We start from the raw sequence: 24,803 nt of genomic DNA, 5'->3' as shown, positions 1-24,803 counted from the left end.
TACATACACCTATGACCATGTCCCCCTTTACAGCCCTTTGAGTACATACACCTATGACCATGCCCCCCGTACAGCCTTTTGAGTACATAAACCTATGACCATGCCCCCTGTACAGCCTTTTGAGTACATACACCTATGGCCATGCCCCCCTTTAGGGCCCTTTGAGTACATACACCTATGACCGTGTCCCCCTTTACAGCCCTTTGAGTACATACAGCTATGACCATGTCCCCCTTTACAGCCCGTTGAGTACATACACCTATGACCATGCCCCCTTTACAGCCCTTTGAGTACATACACCTATGACCATGCCCCCATACAGCCCTTTGAGTACATACACCTATGACCATGCCCCCCTTTACTGCCCTTTGAGAACATACACCTATGACCATAACCCCCTTTACAGCTCCTTGAGTACATACACCTATGACCATGCCCCCTTTACAGCCCTTTGAGTACATACACCTTTGGCCATGCCCCCTTTTACTGCCCTTTGAGTACATACACCTATGACCATGCCCCCCTTTACAGCCCTTTGAGTATATACACCTATGACCATGCCCCCCTTTACATCCCTTTGAGTACATACACCTATGACCATGCCCCCCTTTACAGCCCTTTGAGTATATACACCTATGACCATGCCCCCCTTTACATCCCTTTGAGTACATACACCTATGACCATGCCCCCCTTTACAGCCCATTGAGTGCATACACCTATGCCCATGTCCCCCTTTACAGTCCTTTGAGTACATACACCTATGGCCATGCCCCCCCTACAGCCCTTTGAGTACATACACCTATGACCATGTCCCCCTTTACAGCCCATTGAGTGCATACACCTATGCCCATGTCCCCCTTTACAGTCCTTTGAGTACATACACCTATGGCCATGCCCCCCCTACAGCCCTTTGAGTACATACACCTATGAACATGCCCCCGTTGCTGCCCTTTGAGTACATACACCCATGACCATGTCCCCCTTTACAGCCCATTGAGTACATACACCTATGACCATGCCCCCGTTGCTGCCCTTTGAGTACATACACCTATGACCATGCCCCCATTTACAGCCCATTGAGTACATACACCTATGGCCATGTCCCCCTTTAGAGCCCTTTGAGTACATGCACCTATGACCATGCCCCCCTTTACAGCCCTTTGAGTTCATACACCTATGACTGGTGTCTGGCCATCTAACCAGGTGAGTGTTACCCCCAGAGCCCAGCAGGCCCAAACCTTGCCATTTGCCCAGCCTCCCGCGACCCCGTGGCTCGTGCGCACCCCTGCTGCCCCTGCTCCCCTTCCGTGTTGCTTCCTCCTCCCTCCCCGCTCACCGTTCTTGATTGGTGCTCTACATGCACCATAGTATTACTGCGAGGGCCGTAGCCCGCGCGCCAACTCACTGGTGTCTGGCCATCTAACCAGGTGAGTGTTACCCCCAGAGCCCAGCAGGCCCAAACCTTGCCATTTGCCCTAGCTCCGGCGACCCCGTGGCCTATGCGCACCCCCGCTGCCCCCACTCCCCTTCCGTGTTGCTTCCTCCTCCCTCCCTGCCCACAGTCCCTGATTGGTGCTCTGCGTGCAAGGAAGCCGGCGTGAGGTGAGGCAGCCCATCTCTGGGAACTCGTTTTTATTTTGTCCCAAAGACTAGGCCCCCAGGCCCACCAAGCGTCCCTTTCCCACCCTGCACCCTCTTACTGTTCTCTGTCCCTCCCACCTCCCGACCCACCCATCCCCCCTCAGATTTGGCCTCGAGCCCTGTTGGAAAGGGTCTAGCGACCCTCCTCACACCGGCCCCTGCATCCACTACAAGGAAGCCGGTGTGAGGTGAGTCAGCCCATCTCTGGGCACTCGTTTGTATTTGGCCCAAAGACTAGGCCCCCAGGCCCCCCAAGCGTCCCTTTCCCACCCGCACCCTCTTCCTGTTCTCTGTCTCCTCCTGACCCGCCCATCCCCGCTCTGATTGGGCCTCGAGCCCTTCACCACTGTTCCTCCCAGGGCAGCCCTCTGCCCGGCAACCCCCTGCGGCTAAGGGCCCAAGGCCAAGGGCGGCTTCAACAGAGGCGGCTCCAGGAAGTGTCAGCAGGTATCCGTAGGGGAAGCCAGTGGCCAGCCGTCAACCAGCAACTACAAGGACCAGTAAGGTAGGGTGGCTTGGGTTGGGGAGAGGTACAGCTCTACCCTAGAAACCTGACCACTTGGCAAAACCAATGTTTAACGATGTGATCACCCTTGTTCCCCCAAACTGCATTGATAGGCCTCTCTCCCACTGTACAGGTGTCTCAAACTTAGCAGGGCCTCTGTGCCCAAATTGCATTGTGTGATCTCCAAACTGCATTGATAGGCCTCTCTCCCACTGTATAGGTGTCTCAAATTTAGCAGGGCCTCTGTGCCCAAATTGCATTTTGTGTTATTTAGATCACATTGATAGGCCTCTCTCCCACTATACAGGTGTCTCAAACTTAGCAGGGCCTCTGTGCCCAAATTGCATTGTGTGATCCCCAAACCACATTGATAGGCCTCTCTCCCACTATACAGGTGTCTCAAACTTAGCAGGGCCTCTGTGCTCAAATTGCATTGTGTGATCTCCAAACTGCATTGATAGGCCTCTCTCCCACTATACAGGTGTCCCAAATTTAGCTCACTCACATATCTAGCTCACTCGCAAGTGAGACAGAACCCACCAGTGACTTACGGTGGAGTGTCACTCTGACTAGGGCCTATCACATCACAAGGCGAAAGTCCAAGCAGTGCCCGTCCAAGCCACTATTCAACCAGCAGATACCCTTCCCAAACCCACATAGCCTGCTCACCAGAGTGAACAGCGATCAGGGAGACGGACAGTAAAGAGAGCCACCGATAACACCCAACTAAATAACCCTCACCACCCCCCTTCCCCTCCTAGGACAGCGACTGAACAAGTCGCCAACTTCAGCCGGAATACCACCTACATACGAAGCCCAAACTAGTACCGGACAACCCCCTCAACCGCCACTACACCACAAGACAACCAGACCAAAGCAGGGCCAACCAAACAAAGACTAAACAACTCTCAAACTTGTAATGCCGTGCAAACAACCCATTCCAAGTAAAAGACGAAGAGAAGAGAAGAAAGAACAAACACTCCAGAACAGCAACTAAGAATGACAACTACAGAATGGACCCCCACAGACAGTAACACAAATCGAACCAACACTGAGAGAACAGACAAATCCCTCTACCTAACTCCATACCTTGCTGACAACTGGCCACCACAGCAATCCAACCCAACGTTAGAGGCAGCAACATCAGACAACCTAATACAAGCAAGTAGAAGAAGGATGAACAACACAAACAACAAACAGACGACCGGCGCGATAACACCGTACATCACAAAAACAAGAGGAACTTCCAATCAACAACCACAACTCCCGGAAGACAAACCCAATGAAAACAAAAAAACCCCAAGACAGAACCTAGAAGAACTCTTTGAAGACGCGGACACCCCGAATCCCACAGCCCAACAAGAGATCGACCAGGAAGGAAACCTCAACACCGAGCAGAAGACGACCTCGACAAGAAAGCCCAAACCAAACAATACCTCCAAACTTCACTGCAATGTAATAAACGCAAGATCCATGTCAAAACACTCAACAGAGATCTTCGACCTACTCGACGACAACAGCATTGACATCCTGTTCATCACAGAAACATGGCTGGACAACAACTACAAAATCACACTCCAAAGCTGCCTTCCAACCAACTTCAAATGCCTGCAAATAAACAGAAAAAACAAAAAAGAAGGAGGCATCAATATAACATTAAAAAAACACCAGAAAATAAAAACTGACAAACCGCTCCACATCCTCAACGGCGAAACCATGGTAATACACCTAACATCGAGCCCAAAAACCAACATCACATTCATCCTGGTATACAGACCGCTGACATATGATGCAACATTCGTCGACAACTTCATAGAAGCCATCACCAATTTAGCCATCAACCACGAACACCTAATCATCCTGGGGGACTTCAACATCTGGTTCGAAGACAGCCACTCCAACTCTCAAAACTCACTGACTGAACAACTCAGCACCATGAAACTATGACAACTAGTCAAAGGAGCAACACACTCGGCAGGACACACCATAGACGCAATTTTCACCAAAGAAAAACCCATCACCACGGCACCACCAATACAAATACTGTGGAGCGAACATCTCATCATCCCATTTATGATCACTTTGCTTACTCAAGCCTACATCCAACATCTGAAACTCACAACCACCACGAAAAGAAACTGGAAGCACGTCAAAGAAAGCAACCTATTCGAAACAACTGGAATTAACCAAACCCTCAACTACAGAACTAGAGCTAGCTGACCTAGACGGGAAAGCAGAGATACTACACAAATGGATTGCAGATACAACAGACAAGATCGCCCCAGAAGAACCGTTTACCCCATCAAAAAAAAAGCAATGGCAAAATGGTTCACCCCACTATTAAACGCCATGAAAAAGGAAAACAAAAAGATGGAATTGGAATGGCGGAAAGAATACATCCCAGGGAAAAAAACACTGTACCAGAAACAAATCCGCGCATACAAAAAAGAAATTCAAAATGCAAAGAGAAGACATTACGATGACAGAATCAACAATGCCACCAACACACAAAAAGAAATGTTTAGCATCATTGAAGAAATGAGAAACCCACCAGGCTGCGATAACACCCTATCGCCCTCGCAACGACCTGGCAGACCACTTAAAAAAATAAATAAATGACATCCGACAAAGCATACAAAAGGGACCAACCAACCACAACATACAACCCAACAAACCTAACACGGAACCACAGCACAAACTCCAAAGCTTTCCTGAATAACAGCAGAGGCATTCTCATTGCTGGTAAAATGAAGCAAGAAAGCGGGATCACCCATGGACCTCTGTCCCCCAAACATCTACAAATCAATCCTTGTGCAAGGATCACCAGCAGAACACTACAGAAACCTCCTAAATCTATCACTAGCAACAGGGACTATACCGAGGATCTTCAAATCAGCATACATCAAGCCACTCTTGAAAAACACAAATGGTGACGTAGATGACCTTTCCAACTACAGGCCGATATCTAACATCCCCTACCCAGCGAAAACTTCTAGAAACCTATGTATATAAACTAACCCAAGAACACGTAGAAAAATACCACCTGCTGGACCAAGCTCAAGTCGGTTTCAGACCAGCAAGAGGAACGGAAACAGCACTTCTATCCATCTGGGACGACCTCAAAACTAACGCAAACTCAAACACTATTTCAGCCCTTATTCTGCTCGACCTCTCTGCAGCCTTTGACAGTTTGCCACGACACTCTGACCAAAAGGCTAGAAGACATAGGCATAACAGACACAGCACTACGCTGGACCAAATCATTCTTAGCAGACAGAACAGAAATCGTATGGATCAAACCTTTCAAATCCACTCCACGAGTTAACAACTGTGGAGTGCCACAAGGATCCTCACTATCACCACTGCACTTCAACATCTACCAGACTCCGGTTATCAGAATCTTCAAAAAGTACATCACATGCTACAACTAAGCAGATGATACTCAAATCATCTACAAAATCAAAGACACCCAAGCCGATCACACAACCCTAATCGAATGTCTAAAAGAAGTCTTCAACTGGATGGATGCCAACAACCTGAAAATCAACTCTGGAAAGATAGAAATCATGATCGTATCCAAATACCAAGAGAACGAAACCATCATCCCGTGGCCTACAGAAATGGGAAATGCACCAACACCATCGAAGGTAGTAAAAAATCTGGGAGTCGTAATGGACAACACCCTAACCCTAGAACCACAAATAAATGCAACAGTGAAGAAATGTTTTTTCCTCCTCCACACGGCAAGAAGAATTCTACCTTTCCTCTCCTTCACGCACAAAACACTTACTATCGTCGCCCTAATCATGTCAAAAATCGACCATGCAAACAGCCTCTACTTTGGAATACCAGAATACCTCCTGAAGAAACTGCAACGGATCCAAAATGCAGCAGCAGGACTAGTCCTCAAACTATCCAGAAGAGACCACATCACTCCAGCCCTAAAAGCACTACACTGGCTCCCAGTAAAACATTGCATCACCTTCAAAACAATGTGCATAACACACAGGGCAATCAGCGGACAGGGAGCTGAATTCCTACAAAAGAAAATAACAGTCTACAAACCAACGAGAACCCTCCGATCAAGCAACGAAATCCGCCTGGAACTCAAACCATACCTTAAGAAAAACCTTGGAGGCACCTCCCTCTACCACTTGGCCGCAAAAACCTGGAACAACATCCCAAAAGAAATAGGAAACACTGAAGATCACCTAAAATTCAGGAAATCACTAAAAACCTGGCTCTTCAACACCATAGACCAAAAAAACTGAAAACTGAAACAGGAAAAAGGATGACTGAACTGGAAAGGACACGGATAACCCCGAACCGACTGGGAAGCTCCCACGGCACCTCGACGGGTGACACCGGGTAGACTGGAACACAGGCAACACGCACGGAGACTGAGTCAACTACCCAGCCAACCCCACTAACACTTTCGCCCGCCCCTTAATTACCGCCAGGTACCACAGTTTGTGGAATTGTCGAGATATTGGCAGTCGCCACACTACCTGAGATGTTGACATTGGCAGGTGCACTGGCCACAGGAGTATGAAGGGAGGACAGGGGGGCTATGAGAGAGCATTATAGAGGTGGGGGCCAGAGGAGTAAGGAACCTTGTATGTCAGATGGACCCAGATCAGGACAGAAGCACATCATGGGAGACTACGCAAGCCCAGCGCCTCAATTCAGGACAGAGATGCAAACTAACCAACCCCATTAACAATTTCCCCTTCTGCATACACCTCTCAAACTCCAAACCAAACATAACCAAAACCTACAGCACAACAAACTGCACAAACTTCCCTACATTGCAACAACAAAACAAAAAACACACATAGACTTGCACAACAGTACACGACATTTACCGGCCGCAAACACCCCGGGCCCAGCCAACGGACCCACCGGGCTGAGGCCGCCAAAAGCACATAACTGCTCTCTTGCACTTTTCCTGCTTCCTCCCACTAACTCAACCCCCCCTCCTCTTTCAGAGCCGCCAGAGCACCAGGGGACCACTCCGGTGGTGATAGCGCGTAGTACAAATGCCCTTTAACATTAACATTAACATAACCATGTCCCCATTTACAGCCCTTTGAGTACATACACCTATGACCATGCCCAACTTTACAGCCCATTGAGTACATACACCTATGGCCATGCCCCCCTTTAGGGCCCTTTGAGTACATACACCTATGACCATGCCCCCCTGTACAGCCCTTTTACCACATACTTCTACACCCATGCCACCCTTTTACTGACCTTTTAATACATACTTCTACATTCATGCCCCCTTTACTTCCCTTTTTAAATATACCTCCAAACCAATGCCCCCCTTCTTTAATGGCCTTTTAATACATACTACTACACCCATTTCCCTCTATTCTGTCCTTACTACACATACCTCTACACCTATGTGCCCCTTGACTGCCCTTTTAATCCATAGTACTACACCCATGCCCCCGTTTACTGCCATTTTAAAACATACATACCTCTACACCCATGCCTCCCTTTACTTCCCTTTAATACATACTACTACACCCAGGCCCCCCTTTACTGCCCTTTAACACATACTTCTACACCCAGGACCCCCTTTAATTCTTTTTTAATGCATACCTTTACACCCATGTCCCCCCTTGACTGCCCTTTTAACACATACTTCTGCACACATGTCCCCCTTTAATGTCCTGGTAATACATACTTCTGCACACATGTCCCCCTTTAATGTCCTGGTAATACATACTTCTACACCCACGTCCCCTCTTTATTGCCCTTAGAGTGCATACACGCACGTCCATGTCCCAGTCAATTTAAATGCAAACATGCATTTTTGGTTAATTTAAATGTTTTTACTTCTTCTGAGTTTAGCCATTAAGTAAAAGTAAACAGAATCCCCTATACATATTTGTCAGTAGGATGCTGCTGTATCTTTGTTGGAAAGGGATTGTCCTCTCCGACAGCCCGTAGGACTCCACTGCTCTGGGCAAGGACGCAGTTCCATTGGATCACGTTTCCGCTTCCGGCAACAGCTTGCCTCTTGCTTCACTACCAGGGAAGATGGGACCTCCTCTGGGGCGAAGATGCCCAGCTCTCCCCTTGGGAGGCTGGCATTCGACTTGTCAGCGGGCCCCGAGGAATAGTTTCTGTCACAGTGAGCATTCATCTATATTCCTCCTTCTTCAGAACTGCAGCCCAAAGATATCCTTTGAAGTCAGGCACAGAGACAGTGCCCGCTGAACCCAATCCACCCCCCAAACCGCAAGCCCACTAAATGACAAACCTTTTAGAATAGCACTAGCAGCACTCACCCTGGAAAGATATTATTGACTCTTGTTCATGCATTGTAGTGTTATCTCTTTACAAGATGGGGGCATTGCTCTTTTGAACCAAGAGATCTGCTCACCTTATTGGAAAATAATCTAAAATGTTGCCTAGGAGTCCTGGGAGCAATTAAACCTATCTGACGTAGCCACTCATCCAACAATAGATACTGTAGGTTCTAGTGTCACGATGATGTGCTGTTGTGTTGTCGCTTGCACAGTGCATGAAGCCATTTTTTTTGTGCATGTTTTAGAATAATAAGTAGATTTAAAAACTAGAATTCTACTGACAGGAATAACATTAGGCAACGTTATAAATAATTCTGGACAATTGAACAGGTTTACTTTAGTATTGTCAGATTGTCTACGTACACAATGTGGCATTGAGTAGTGCACGCTCACCCGGGGGACCAGAGTGCTGGAACAGAAAAAAAGGGTTGCTCCTGGGAATTGGGGACATGACCTAAAGGATACATACAGTGGGGAAAACACCTTTTAAAAAAGAGTTAGGGGTTACTACCTATAAGCAGCTGATGTCAACGCACACTGGGAAGGTCAACGTTAAGGAACAAAACTCAGTACAGATGTGTTCCCTACTCCCAAGTCCATCCAAATACAACAGAAACTTTAACACACACTACTCAAACGGCTGTTGAGGTTACCCCGGGGGCAGAGGGGACTCATTCATGAAGCATGCTGGCCCTGACCCTTCTGATGACTTCACACTGAAGGGAGGAGGAGGTATATCAAGCAAGCAGGGGACTCCACTTATGAATCTCCCAAGGGGAGCCCAGATATAGGAAAGTGACATCACCGGCAGTGATGTCACCTTATTTGCACTTAGTCGCCAACTTGGTGAAAGGGGGGCGCAGAACAGGGGAAACATTGGCTAGCATGTACTGCATATACTATAGTCAAGTAAGAAGGAGGTTTAAGCCTTCCAGTTGCATTCCAGTAGGCCATCACTGCCCCTACTCCACCCCTCTTTAATCATCCAAGTTGCAGTAACCCTACAAAGGCAGAGCAACGCAACTAGGGTGGGAGACCGACATGCTCGCTAAACAGAAGGTGGTGGAGTACCACCACCAACACCAAAACAAGTTCCCAATTCAAGGGAAAACAAGAAGTAAAGAAGTTTCTTGATTAAAAGGGCAACAGTGCTTTGTCATGGTGTACATCATACCCTGCATACGGGAGCATAACCATCACCCCAAAGGTGGTCTAAATGCCCGCCTGACGCTATGGCAGGGTTTCCATTAGACCGTATTGCTGTACCAGAAGGATGCTCATTGGTAAAGTAAAACAAAAACACAGGTGTATGTAGTGGGGGTAGTGGAATGCCAATGGCCCCATCCCAGTGAGCTGGGACTTCATAGAGAAGAGGGACATTATCACTCTCCATTAAGACTTGTACCTGCCCACGCCCAGTAAAAAATGAAACAGACCCGGTGCATGACCAGTTAGGGGCCCTTGAAGCCGTGCTCTGACTTCAGCAAGACTTTTTTTTCAGTCTGTTTATTAAAAGAAAAACTTGTTTTCATATTTCGCAGTATCCTTTGCCTTGTTTTCAGGGACGAGGATGCATACCACACAGCAAAGCAGCCTGAGACTGAGACTCTGCCATCACCGGGGGTTCGTGGTTGGTGGAGACTAGGGGGGAACGGTGTGGGTGAGTGTGGGGGGATGCGGCGATTAAAATATGAAAAGGCCGGGGGACCAGGAAATACAGGGCGGGAGGGTGCTTTCGAACCTCAAAGGGGTGGTCTTGCACTTTGAAAATGTGCAGGTAACATGACAGTTACAAAATGTATTGGGGAAAAAAAACATTGATTTGTATTCAATCGGCTCAGGCCGGACATTCAAGCACTGCCAGTTCCTCAAGTCACAGCTAGGCAGACACACAGTGTCCATCGCTCTGCAGGTTGTTAAGGAGCGCAGGTTTGAGGCACAATTCTGTTTTCAGTGGCAGAACCTTTCATATGCATTATGGAACATTTCCTACTCCCCGCCACCACAGTGCTCTCACCACTGGTTTCATGACTTTGGCGAAGCACCAAGATGCTGATGAGAGACTGAAGGGAAAAGTGACCAAGACCCAGTTCTTTTTGACTCAGAGAAACTTTTTTCTTTCTGGTGAATGCTGTGAATAGTTTTGGTTGTGTCTGCACCCTTGATATCACACCTGGGCACCCTGTCAACTGGAAGAAGTTTGTCCCTCAACACATGAATACCCTCCATTTTGAAGTGGTTATACTGGAGGAAATTGTTGATGACCAACCAAACCACCTGCCCTTTCTTCTATACTAAGAAGATGTTGCTAACAAGCCCTTGAGAATTCAAGGGAACCTGTGGATTTTGGCTTTCATCAGGAGATCTAAGGCTTCATGATGTGACCGACAAGAATTGTCTTTGGAAAAATAATGGTCGTTTGCAAAGAAGTCAGCATCAGCTTTGTATAGAACGGAATGTGAAAACCTTGAATGGCATGTAGGATCCAGGATTTTACCCCAGGAAGGGAAAAAAACAATCGACCTGCCCCTTATTTAACCCCTAAAAAAACTGACTATAATTAAAGAGGAAAGCGCTTACCTCTGTGAAACCTTTGTCTTTGAAATGTTTTGTTGTTGCTGGGTCTGGATCACCATCCTCTCCCCCAGTGCCGAAAAAAGATTGCGGATTGAATGGCATCCTTAGACTTTTGAACAGAACACGCCTGTCTAGCAGGGCCTCGAGAGAAGCAACTGGGCGAGTGACCTCGCCCCTTTCCAGCCCACCCCAAATACACGACTGCTGAACACTCTCTTGAGTGATGCTTGTGCCTTGACTATGGGAGTGTTTAGACTCAGGTATTTAGAATTGGCTTTGCTGAGTGGTTCACCAAATAAGTAAGAATATGCTTTACAAGCTTGTTCCCTGACAGTTAATCCCAACAATTTAGAATCAAAGGCCAACAGGACCCACCTTCCTGCATTTGGCCACAAAGCACATAGTGGCATTACCCAGAAAGCATAGTGCCATCTGGGTCCACTCACGCAGAGGAACTGGGCCCACACTACCCACTTTCTCTGTAGCTATTTGAGCTAAATCAAAGATCTTGGTAAGCTGACCTGAACCATCCAGAACCTTCTCATTGCACAACTTGAGGGCTCTATCGAGTCCTTTCTTAAGGTCTCTGCCCGACTTTGCCAAGAAGGTGATCACTGGGGGACTGACTCAGGAGTAACAGTGTAATGGCTTTCTGCGCAGTAGAGGGGTGGGGGCATTCAGTCCTTACCTTATTCTTTTCCTCTTTCCCAAGGGGTCTTTCTCAACCTAGCAACTAAATATCTAGCCACTTGAGGAAGGGGGGTACACTCCTGGGATATGGGGTGAGCTCTGGGGGAGAGGTCAACAGAAGAAATCTCTGGGAGTCAAATATTCCCTGTGCGGCCTCCGATACTTCAACTGAAGGGCACGCATATCCCTTGTCCTTAAGGGGCGCGTTGTCATGTTTATTCAGCTTTTGACCCTCAATCCTAAAAACCAGGTTAGAGGAATCAGACTCTCCATTGGCCTCTCTCACTGAGGCCAAGGAAAAGGATACTTTTGAACTTTCATTCTGCAGAGCTAGTAACCTCTTTAGCCTAGGAAGTGGAAGTCTTGCCTTCCTTTACATTGGAAACACTTCACTTATGCTGAAGTACACACAACATTCTAGATAAGGTGGAGGACATAGTAGAGAGATTGTACAGCTCCCACAAGTGAGGTATGAAAGTTGGCTAAACCATCTATCTGAATCCTGGTCCCACCTTAGAGCCCATCAGCTGGGCTGGAATGTCCCTGCCTAATATCCATATTAACAGCCCACAAGCTAAACAAACTTAATGTGAAGAACATTGTAACCTTGAAATTCTAGCTACCAGTAACACAAGACAAAATAAGTCATGGATTTGCCTCTGAAACCCAATGCGTCTGCATCACAATGATCCTAACACAAAGTGTCCGGCTCAAGTGTCGCTGAATGTGCATGGAGCTAAAGGTAGGACTACAGCCATGCACGTGCATGACAGAATGAAAACAGGACAGGAGGCTGATGCATGAAACGCAGGAATCAGGACTCCACCCACCTGCAATGCAAGCAGGAGTAAGCATCAGAATCAGACCTCTGTGCCCAAGCCAGTACTGTGCCTTTGCAGTGGGAGTATGGAGCAAAAAATTAAAACAAGTTGCCAAGCAGGCACCCACTTTGCCAACCCCCAACCCAAGGCCTGGCAAAAGAGTGCAGATGACCTTGACCCTTCCCTCTACCCCTGCTTGAACCCCTTCCCACAGCACTCTACTGTTCAGAAGAGCTAAGGCTCCCCCCGATGATCTTCCTTGGTTGCAGAACAAGCTAGTCCCACCTCAAGATGCATGAGGGCTGTGAAGGTGGTGTGGAGGATGCCAAGCCCTAGGTCTCTTATGTGCCTAACTTGCCCCCGTCACTATGGCAGGTGATATATGATGCCCTCATCACCAGCATCACTCTCACCCTGATGAGTGGAGACGACTTACTCCTCATTGCCACCCACGCAGACAGAATCCACCATAGAGTCATCTACCACCGTGCATGCTGCGGCTACCCCGCCCTCCTGCGTGGCAAACATTCCGTCTAGCTCCTGCACTGGCTCTCTCTGTGGGGGCAGACACTACAGCTTCCTCAAGCCTGCTGCTACATACTCCATGCCAGTAACCAGCGTCCTTTTTAATGACGCTGTCTCCTACCCCACACCTTGGTCTGAAGTCCCCCCGGCAGGGGTGTTGCTAGGTCTGGAAAAGATCAGGGGCTAAGCTAATGTCGGGACTGGCGGTACTCGGTAGCATTTTGGTTGTAGCACCTGAGCTTCTATCCGGGGCTACAACCAAAAGACACGGGGCTATAGCCCTTCAGCCCTCCCCCCCAGCAACGCCTCTGGCCACTGGCCCTCTGGATGTCTCGGTAGACTGTCTCACTGACGCCGAATATTTGGAGATGCTACATGGCCAGGTTCTGGGAACCACCAGCCACTAACAGTACGAAAATCCTCCCCCATCGTGTGGGAGTGCTGCTCCTCTTGCGAGGGGAAACACATATCTGACCCCTGTATCCCCCTCTACCCTGAAACCTTCTTAACCTTCACCTCCAGGGTAACCTATGTGCCATGAGACTCTCAAATGGGAATTGGCAAAAGTGTTTGGGAACTACGTGTGACCACAACCTGAGAGTCCAGAAATGTGAATCAGCAAGTCAGCTGGGAACAAAAGTACGAACCCAATACAACAAATCCAAAACTATACAACTACTTTAACACTACAGAACAATTAACTGGAGAGGTGAGACGGCAATCAAACATATTCAAGTGGATCCTATGAAGGGCAAACAATAGGCCTCATTATGAGTTTGGCGGTTTGGCGGTGTGGCCAAAAACGACCTTACCAATGCATGAACGCCACATTACCGCAGTGCTGAACTATGGGTTTGGAGGTAAAGTGGAGGAAACACCTCCAGCAGACTGTAATTCCTCCTGCCTTACTGCCCCAAAACAGCTGGCAGTAATTGTGCCGAAATTCACATGGAGCCCTAAGGCTTCCAATAAATGGGGACTAACACTGCCTGAAACCACTTGTAATCAGGTGGTAATTCCACAAGACCAAGTAGTGGTAACGGTAAATCCGCTTGGTGGTATTTCTGCAGATTTGCTGCCAAAATGCCACTAAACTTGAAATGAGACCCAATATTTCTTTGTTTTTATGTTTTTTTTTTCTTGGGGATGGGATTAGGAGCAGGAAACATCTCTCAGGACATTTTTACATTTAAAAAGGGACAGAAAAGGAAAAAGGCCAGATACAAAAGGACATTTTCTATATGGAGGAGACTAACAACACACTATCAGAACCCTGAACAAGCACGAAAACAATTTGGGCACAAAATGACCCACAGAAATACACTAAACACCAAGTTACTAGACAAAAGACCAACACCAAACAACTAAAACCCCTCAAAGTCCTACCCCAAAGCTCGCACAATACTCTAAACGTCCTCCAGTTGTGGCCATGCCTTGTGCAACACCTTCCTTCCAACCCTGCAAAACCTAAATGGAACTGGAAGTGAGATGGCCTTATTTAAGTCAGTCATTTTGAAGTTTATTTTATTGCAATACATCAATCATGAACAGACAATCTTAGAACACAGTTAATAAAATCCTGCAAAACAATATAAAATATAGATAATAAACAACTCCAAAAGATCAATTTAACCAGGCAGCATATGTGTCATAAAACAGTAATTTCCGACAATGCAAACATTAAAACAGTGATTAAAAAAATTGATATCCCTCACTTATTAAATATTAAAAAGGGCAGGATAGTAGACACATTTTACTAAATCCTGCTAGGCTCCTTCTAGAAACTTTCCTTAGGACCAAAGCTCTTTCCATGAACAGGTGCAATGCCCAAGAAAGGACTCTGTCTGGCAGCTAGACACAATGAAGGAGGGCTGATCTAAACTGTGTGAATCCTCTGTCGCTTGACACTGGTGTTATAGGTCTTTGCCTTATGCAATTATAGGCCGGACAGAGGAGGAGAAATGGCCCAAGGTTTCCACAGTTGTCAGACAAGAGGCACCAACCGCCTTCAAGTCTGGCCCCCTTCCAGATACAAACATCGAGTTAAACTTGATGAGTTTAAATCTCATTAGCACTAGGTGTCTGCCCTGTGAAGAATATGGGTTCCAATCCAGGTAGGGCTCCAATCTATTGGGAGATGAGATTATCATACCATAGGATATGATATGGCATTTATAACGCGCCTATACACAAATGTTTCAAGGTGCGACGGGGCAAGGGAGGGGGAACAGAGGGAAGACATAGACAACAATCCTACTAGGCCAAGTGACATTGAGATTGCGCAAGTGCAGGGGAGGGCGGGAAAAAGTGTGAGGGGGTGGGTGGAGGGGAAGTGCAGTACATAGGATAACAGTAAATAAATAAAAACAATAAATAAGACAATGAATAAGAAATGCAGCTCTATTTGCAGTTTTTCACATATCGATCACTTCTCTGGTCTCTTGCACCCTATTAAGTAACAGAGCTTCCACCCTCACTTTAGAATATTTATCAAGTAACTCTGGCCTCTCAAACCCGTGCACAGCATTAATTGACTTAAAAGCATTTTTCACATGGAATATCATCATATTTTTCTGGCACCCCGCTGTGGAAGGATATCAGAGATAATGGGGGTCATTACGAGTATGGAGGTAGCCATGGTGCTATTATCGCCATGGCTATCCCCATACCGCATATCGGGTCCCCTGAATGGGGAAATACCGGGCCATTCCAACCTTGGAGGACACGGTATTTCCCCATTCAGGGAACCCATCCCCATTCGAGCCCACATAGGGCTCAAGGGGAATGGGGAGGGAGCTAACAACGGGCCCTTAGCTCCCTAGTCCTTTAGCGGCACCCACAAAGGGCACCTGGTAAAACCAGCCGCCCATAGTGGGACCCACTAAAGGACCTCATAATGCGGCGGGAAGGGGTTAACGGCACCGGCACCCTTACCGGCGCCATTAACCCCTTACCGCTGCACTTGGAAAGAGTCCCATAGGTCTCTCCAAATGGAGGTATGGGGATTAACCCATGTAGAGATCCAAAATAATGTGGCCTGCCATACTACACTGATCCTTAATATACCCTAGTCTAAGCTCGTTAGGGGCCACCAATTTTGGGTCACCCTGTTGGAAGGTATGCAGCCTTTTAAAAAATGTATTTTCAGTTATTCGGATTGTGTGGGCAAACTCAAAGCCCCACAGGTCTGACCCACACATGCCAATAGCAAGTAGTTTCGCCTTGTACACTTTCAACAGCAACGGTGTTGCACTCTTATAGATTTAGAGAAACAGAGCACTGCGGTCGTGGCCTGGGCCATTTTGACTGCTTGATTCTCCACGTGGGCTTTGCCACCACCCCCCACTGAGAAGAGGATCCCAAGATAATCAAAGACTTTCACCTTGTCTAATGGGCTCTGTTTACTCTGTCTTCCATCGTCATTATACATGATATAGGGGGACATACTTCCTGCAGAAGATTCTAGGGCTCTGATTGGCTGAACAAACTCAACAAATGAGTGTGCAAGGACTCTGATTGACAGGACACTTGTTGAATAAAGCCCTGATTAAACCCTAGAGTCACAGTCCATGAATGAATGACAAATTATCCCACAACACCATAAGACTGCTAAGAGTTTGTCTGGGATTCATCGCCCCCCAAAACCCCTTCCCATTCCCGGGGTAGAGACAAATCTTTACAAAGGGATTTGTGTGGTCATTTGTAGCAGCTGTGTCCAAGCCCACTGCCACGTGGGGTTGTCGCCCCAAGATTGCACGCAGTTGACTGACCACTGCTGTATGTTTTTGCTGTCATTTTTTCCCTTTGAGGTAAACAATGGGGGTGATTTACCTGAGATCATTGGAAAATACGTAAATAACTAACGTGCAGTTTGCCCCTCTCAGCTCTATGCCCACTCACTGCACACAACACAGGGGCTCGTGAGGTGTACGAGGGGCTGAATGCAAGTGCAAGGGACCCAAAGGCACTCCCACCTCGCACAGGAAGTATAGCTCAGTGGCAACACGCTCGTTTGCAGAGCAACACAGTTCGAATCCCGGGACCTCAGTTAGAAACCTCTTTGGTATTAAGCGTGTTATAAAAATACCAATTATAATTATAATAATGCCTCAGACTCAGTGTCAAATAGGTGTGCACTGGGTTACTGATATGGGCTGAGCCCCTGCCCAGATGTGGCAATTGAGTGCAGGTCCAATGGCAAGCCATTAAGGACTGGCATTCCAAATGAATTGTTTGTCATCCCACCACCATTTGGGAGCTGGAAATGTAAAACAATATAGAAAATGATTAGGCAAAGCATGAGCATTTCTATTTTGTCAGTGGAAAGACACCTGACAGCATTGCTCTTTGCACTGAACATGATTTTTGAGAGCGGAGACCGGGCAGAGGCATCTGATGCAGGGGCTGGTACATTTGCATGAGCATCGATCTGTGAATGAGTGATGCTCTTACTGTGCCAGTCCTTTCCCCAACACATATGTGCATACATGCTGCTGCCCCACTGCACTACAGCAGTGTTTTTTTATTTCTTTACTTGATTGTGAAAGCACATTTTCAAGAAGTAACTTCAATGCTTATGCATGATTTCAGTAAATGACATCTCTCTTTCTCAACGTGCTGCTCCATAGCTGTGGAAAATGAATCACAAATGTTTGCTGGAGAGTGCAGACAGCCCACGAGATGGAGCTCTCAAAGTAGGCAATGTGTATATTAACTGTCAGACATATACATAAGGTATTAGCAACATCTAGGAGTAATTACTGGAAGGTTTTGCATGAATCAAATGCATTGCCATGGCTCGGGGCAACCCTATATAGTGAATGCCATTTCAAAAGGGGAATGACAATTTGCAAATCAGGCTTGATTGCACCCCAAAATAGGAAACCCAATCAAACTGCTAGGTCACAATCCTTATGCATGAGACTGCAATAAAACTCAGGCATGTTGTGGGGTGCATTTAAAGGCCCCAAACAGAAGTCCCTTTCACATGAACAGCAGCATTTAAACGCTGCAACCAGAAACGGCCTGGCTTTTGCTTTCCTTGTCACATGAATGGCAAGAATTTAAACACTGCAACAAAAACAGCCTGGCCTTTGCTTTTATTTCACATGAGTGGCAAGAATTTTAACACTGCAACAAGAATGGCCTGTTTTTTTTTGTTCATGTAAAATTAAAGAACTATGGGGAAAGCCTCTCACTATCAATGGATCAGCAGCAATGTAATTCACCCAGGAAGGAGGAAATAAAGAATCCTGTGACATGGAAAACAGAATTTTTAAACATTAAAAGCAAAATCGGACTGCACAGGTGTTTGCAAATAAAAACGGTTTTAAAAAGCCACAATAGAAAAAGATACCACTGCTCACAGAAAAATATCAGGAAAGCAAAACCTGATGTGTGGGGGTGACCTAAGCAAATGCATATCATGTTTCACCCACAAAACACCTGTGAACATGTGAAGAGACACTTACTTCAGGAAAAACCTGTCTGGCTGAGTGCTAAACTTCACAATGAAATGCCCAGCTTCCAGCAGGATGTCACACCTCCCAGCTAACAACCCTGCAATAAAATGTGATGCTATTGGAGGCATCAAACTTCCCTATTCTGCAGACTGGCCGGCAGGAGAGCAGAGATTTCAAAAGAAGGCAATCCTTGGCTAAGGCATGACAAAAAGGTGTGAGCACGTGCTCTACCCACTTCAAAAGAGCCCACAGCACTTCAAAGAAACTTATTAAAAAAGTCTGGTCACAGGCTGAGCCCAGGGAGACAGATAGATGTGGGGGATGAAGCTGCCTACCCTTTGATGAACAGAAACACTCACAATTAATAGTAAAAGACTGTTTTTGTTTTAGGCATTTTGTGCAGCCATCAGACTGAGGATTGATCTCAATTTTATGCCATTGTTCATTTAATTTCCAGGCGGTGTTGGGGTTATAAATTGCATTTACCTGGGAATCTGGGAACTGTAATGGCCAGTTAGACTAGGTTTCTGGCTGATATGGACATGTGACAAATGTAAAATTGGGTGAAAAGATGGAAAATGAAATTGAGAATATGCTTGATGACTTACATATTCATAACTGTTGTACATTTTATGAAAAAAACAAAAATGTGAAACATGGCCATGCTACATCGTATGGAGTTGGCAGTCGGCATATCTAATTCCCCATGATCAGATAAAATTGAATATATGTTTCATATGGCAGTGGCTAGTACAATTATGAAGTTATGATACATAACTAGTTTTTGCCAAAAAGTTGAAATGAGAATAAAGGATGGTAATAAAGGGGAAAAGACAGATGGTACTCCAAAATCCCTAAACCAATCCTGACTGGGGGCAGAGAGAAAGAGAGCACCTGTCCAATCCTGGCAGAAGAGATTATTGAAGGATACTTTCCCTAGACTGTAAAATTAGTGATGTCATTTCTGCTATATAACGGGGGTGGTACTTGGACTCAGGATACACAAAACCCAGGGAAGATAGAAAAGGGGAGAACGGAGAGAATGCTGCTGAAACTTACCATCTTTGAGATTGCAGTGACCGGACTCTTGCCCTATCTTTCCAGAGTGTCCTAGGATCCAGCTGGCTTTCCTGAAACTTAAACAAAGGCTTGCTATGTAAGTAGCAATAACCCCAGACCTAAATTGCATACGCTCTTCAATTTTGGTAGCAGTGCATTTAATATTTCCCCATTGAAAACCCCAAATAGCCAGTGTAATTCAGTCATCTCCCCATAGAAGAATTGCGTGTTTGCCTGTGTATGTTAGCATACGACCTTTGAAAAACACCTTATTTGACTGTGTAAATCCTTAGTATTTTTGGAAGTAAATCAATTAATTCCCTCATTGAATTTCACAGATCGGGATTGTTGAAATTCGAAACCAACAATCCTTGTATAGTGTTTTTATTTAATTATTATATTCATTAAAGTGTTGCCTCAAAAGGATTATTCCTATTGTGAGCTGAAAACTGAATTTATCCCTCTGTGTAAATTATGCCCTGCTAAGCGAAATTTAATTTGCCATTGTCATTCCTAATTGCATCTGTCCTATTAAACCCAAACCGTTGTTCCCATTGTGAGTAATCCCTTTGTCCAAAGCCTACCTGTTTGTTGCCCCTGTCATTTTAACTAAAAAACGATTTTCCTATGTGCCTTTTTCATTGTTGAAAGTGTGTGTGTCATTTTCAAACCCCAGTAAAATTAAGGTGATTCTCCTTTTCGTTTTTCCTGGAGTAGTCCCCTTCCTCTATTAGATTCTGAGTGCAGATTTCGAATTGCACTTCCTTCATTTTTCATCGCTCAGAGCTTGCCTGTCACTTCACAGCCCCAGAAAAGAACGAGGGCGATTTGTCTTTTTGTTTTTCTAAAAATGTCTTTTATCCTTGGAAAACTTGTTGTCCTTAGTTTATATCTCTTCTCCTACTATATCCTGATCACGGATTCTGGATTGCATTCCCTTTATTAATTTTTTTGATTTTCTTTCTCATGTGCTGCCTGTGTTCAAATCGAATTTCCTAGGTGTGCTAGCTAGTCTCTTTTGATGCCCAATTTGTCCTTTAGTGTAAGCAGCCTGAATTACCATTGTGTGCTATCCCATAGCAGTATTATGGAATCATTAAAACCCCATTTTCTATTGCTGCAGGGGGGAGTGCTTAACTGTTGGGGCTATCACGTTGTGGTAAATTGTTCTTTGTCTGTTCTGCCATTAAAAAAACGGAATTAACTGTAATAGTATATCTTAACCTGGTGGTTTTGTAGAGATTATTGCATTTTCTGTTGCCACAACATTGGTGGCTGTGCAGTTGGTTGATTTTCATTTTTCATTAAATAATAATACATTAATAAATATCTTATTGATAAACACTTGCCTGGTTCCTAATCCATTGTGACACAGGGTGTTTGTGGAGGTTGGGTGCGAGACGGGTTGGAGGCCTACTCAAAAAGTATCCGTAGTATATTAAATATAAAAAGCGTTTTATTGTGTGCCACATTCATTGTCAGGGAGGGAGTTCCCTGCCTGGCGTGTGCCGTGTAATAAACCGTGACAATGTTTTGGCCTCATTTGACATTTTCAAGTATAGTTAGGTGTCTGAGCACAGCAAGCTCATCATCCATGTTTGGGCATCCATGGCCCAAAGACAGTAAACTGATGAGTGATGGCTGGAAGGTTTTGATTGAATCATAACCACTGGCATTGATATGGTCAACTCTCCAGATTACATTTTTTAGTCTGCTGTGCAATTACAAAAGGCGTAAAGATTATATGCAAAGCAGGCTTCCTCTAACCTCCAGAATCAGGAAGAGAACCCTGTGCCATCTCCCATTTCCCCAGCGTTAATTTACTCCAATATTTTGGAATGCGAAAAGGCTCAAGCTCCGTTCCCGAGGTCCTTGTTAGAAAAGCGACCTCTGGTGGTTGTGCTGGAGTACAGTCAATATCATCTGATTATCAAAAAAGGCAGACATTTAAACTTTCTTTTCACAGCACCATTTCAAAATCTACAGTATGGAAATTGGGCTGGCAGTCTATCAAGTAAATGGCAGGCAGGTCTTCATAATGTACCGAACCTTCCCTGAATAATAGGTTTTCTCCTTTGCTGCTCAGATGCCAGAATTTCATCTTGAAGAAAAATATGTAATGGGTTTTCGCTGGGCATGTTTCATCAATTCCACATTCCAGTAAAATAAAATATTCGAAACAGACAGGTACTGTACTTTCCTAAATTGCGCAAGACAGTCAGTAATGCTGAGTGAAATATTTACTTTACGCCACCTATGTAATAAGACATGGACCAGGACGGCCGACCGCAGAGATGCTGGCAGGGAACCACCGGGCTCTGCTCTCGCACCTCCTTACTTGAGCTAAGCTTCTAACAATGGGCGGTAGTACGAGTTTGGGGATGCAGTAAAAAAGTGGTGATAATTCTGTTACTACCGCTTTTTTTTTGTGGGAAACGAATTACTGCGGTTTTTCCACACCAGCAAATTTCAAGTTTGACCTTAAAGTTGAGAATTTTTCTCCAGCATCATGTTGGAGGGAAATCTGCCACTTTAAGGGCAAAAATTAACAGTATTACATGGCAAGATAACTGCTTGCCAAAATCCACATTCAGTACTATGGACTCCAAAAATGGGCACATACACCAACTAGCCTCCTCCCGCATAGTCCCATAGTAACTCCACCGGACAGAGTGGTGGTAACAGTAACCAACTTTGCAAGGAATGTGCCAGGCTGACCTCCAGATTAGCGCCAAACTCGTTGTGAGGTCCAATTTCAGTGATACTCGCATCCACAGGGCTCACATTTTAAAGATATCTGAGCAGCTTCACTGTAGGTGCATTGCACGCTGCTGCTGCTTGCCTCTTTCTCTGTGCTTGCCAAGCCATCATTTCTTACAAACCATGGTCCAGAATCACAGACGAGATTTGCCCACTTGAGTGTGACCTCCGCACGCAAAAGTGGACACAACCTCCACATCTTGTGGGTAGGCTCCTGCACAAAAGTGATTCTGGTGAAGCAAAGGCGGTCCACCTGCAGACCGCGAGTGGGTCTGGAATAGAGGCCAGAGCACCCCAATTTGCAATGTCATGACAGAGCTGCGCCTCTTTCCCTCTTTGCCTAGTCAGCAGGGGTGGACTGGGAACTAAAAGAGGCCCTGGAAATAATTCTCAAAGTGGCGCCATATTACAGAGGCCTACCTGGAAATTTCCAGAGTTCCCTATAGGCCAGTTCACCCCTGCCCAGGGTGCAGAGGCCTACCAGGAAATCTCCAGAGTTCCCTATAGACCAGTCCACCTCTGCCCAGGGTGCATAGGCCTACAGTTCTCTATAGGCCAGTCCACCCCAGCCCAGGGTGCACAGGCATACTAGGAAATCTCCAGACTTCCCCAGGCTGCAGAGGCCTACCAGGAAATCTCCAGAGGCCAGTCCACAGACAACAATTCAAGTTTAGGGACCAACGAAGATGGAGGACTGCCTGGTAGGATGCCTAGAACTGGAAGAGGGGTTCCTGATGGTCATAAAACATTGCAGAATTGGTGAACCAGCACAGTGTATTTATTATTTGTCCTCACCCTGCCTTAGGGGTCTCAACTGCTTTGTTCCCCTTCTTGGGACAACTGTGGTAGGTATTCCCCCCACTTGTGCACTTATGAATAGGATTTTCTCCCACCCCACCTGGGTGCAAGATATGAGGTTCTTAAAGTGGCATTAATGACCTCTTCACTGCTCCACTACTCTTAGACCCTAAACCTCTCCCTCCCAGGTCTCACTCATTCCCTCCCTGAAGCTGGGGATATAGCAGCCCTCTACCTCCACCGAATCCAGGGTACTTAGAGCTAATGACTGGTTTCAGCAATCCTTGGGGGATATTGCCGTCCTGACTCGCTCTGTCACCTTTCTCCATCAGTTGTTGCCTAGCCCATGCCAGCTCCTGTGCCCTAGTCTTCAACAGTCTTCTGATCTATATTGTGGTTTCCCCCTGGCTTCTCTCGTGCTGGCATTCCCTGGAACTAGCCACTTCCGGTCTAAGGTCTTAGTTCCCAGGTGACCCTCCTGGTCCAATCGGCACAGATCTTTCCCTTCTCCTCCTTTGTCCATCCACTGAGAGGCTGCTCTCTTCACACTGGAATGCCAAACTCCCCCATGCACTGCAAGTGGAGCATCTTCCCCCCTTTTAAGTTGTGGATAATGAGGTGATTGGGGCACCAAGGGCTCTGATTGGCTGGCCATTCCTTCCTGTGCTTCCCACTTCCTGCCTGCCCCTAGGCCTGATTATCCATGGCCCTCCTTGCGATTAGATCCCTGCCCCTCATTACCTCCAGTTTAGGGCAGTGATCGAACGTTTGAGTCCTGCCCCAGTGTCGGTCAATCATATGAGAATTAAGCAGGGGGCTCATGGATTGCTAGCACATCTGATCACTTGCGCCAGAAAAGGAATCAGTCCAATCAGTGGAGTAACTTTGCTGAAAATGTTGGGGGGGGCATGGGTGGGGTGGAGGGAGGGCAGATGGTGGCTCTTAGGGATTGTTTCACCCAAATTGTTTGAATAAATGTGGTCGAATGGTAGATTTCACTGAATTCGGTCACCACCATTAGTTTGCAGCCGAAGATACCGAACATGAAGAGCTGGGGTTGCGGGGGTGTCCCTTCTCCCCATGTTTGGTATTTTTGGCTTCAGCGGTTGCGGGGGTGTCCGCCGCTTCCTCAGCATTGGTGGCAGGGGACCCATCATAAAAAAAAGAAGAAAAAGGGACAATGCAGCATCAAATACGACCCAAGTTAGATAAATGGATCTGACGCTGCAGGGTACAGGAGAGGCACCGGATGGAGAAAAGGTATGTAGATGGTGTTTATGGGTGTACTAGCGGTTTGGGGGGACATGGGTTTGTTTTTTTGGACCGAGGTAAAAACGTATTCGCAGCGAAAATGAATACTGTCAATTTCGCCATGATTTTGTACCCCGGTCAAACAAACTAAATCCCTGAGGGATAACACTAGACTACTACACCACAATTGCTGACGCTCTGTTATAATTTTCATAAGACTGGAGGCCTATCTTTAAAATTCAATTGGGCCACCAGACATCTTCAGCCGGCCTGCCATGCACCCAGTGACATAACATTCACAAACTTAATTCCAATAGAGCATAAAAACAATGCATTGTTTATCATTTATTCAGACACAAAAGTCAACACGCATATGCTTGCATACACTCC

The 24,803-nt window shown here is 46.3% G+C and overlaps 1 long non-coding RNA gene across 1 annotated transcript in view; it reads right to left on the bottom strand.

Moving 5' to 3' along the window:
- LOC138471662 (uncharacterized) overlaps nucleotides 1–24,803 on the bottom strand; it is a 496,524-nt gene that overhangs the window by 300,439 nt on the left and 171,282 nt on the right. The window contains exon 2 of the long non-coding RNA XR_011268480.1: nucleotides 19,605–19,681. This is a non-coding gene — a long non-coding RNA (uncharacterized lncRNA). The remainder of the gene's footprint in view (nucleotides 1–19,604; nucleotides 19,682–24,803) is intronic.

This window comes from Ambystoma mexicanum, chromosome 8, assembly GCF_040938575.1.
Source record: "Ambystoma mexicanum isolate Mex_15411 chromosome 8, UKY_AmexF1_1, whole genome shotgun sequence".
NCBI classification, from domain to species: Eukaryota; Metazoa; Chordata; class Amphibia; order Caudata; family Ambystomatidae; genus Ambystoma; species Ambystoma mexicanum.
This window is presented reverse-complemented; position numbering and strand designations above follow the sequence as displayed.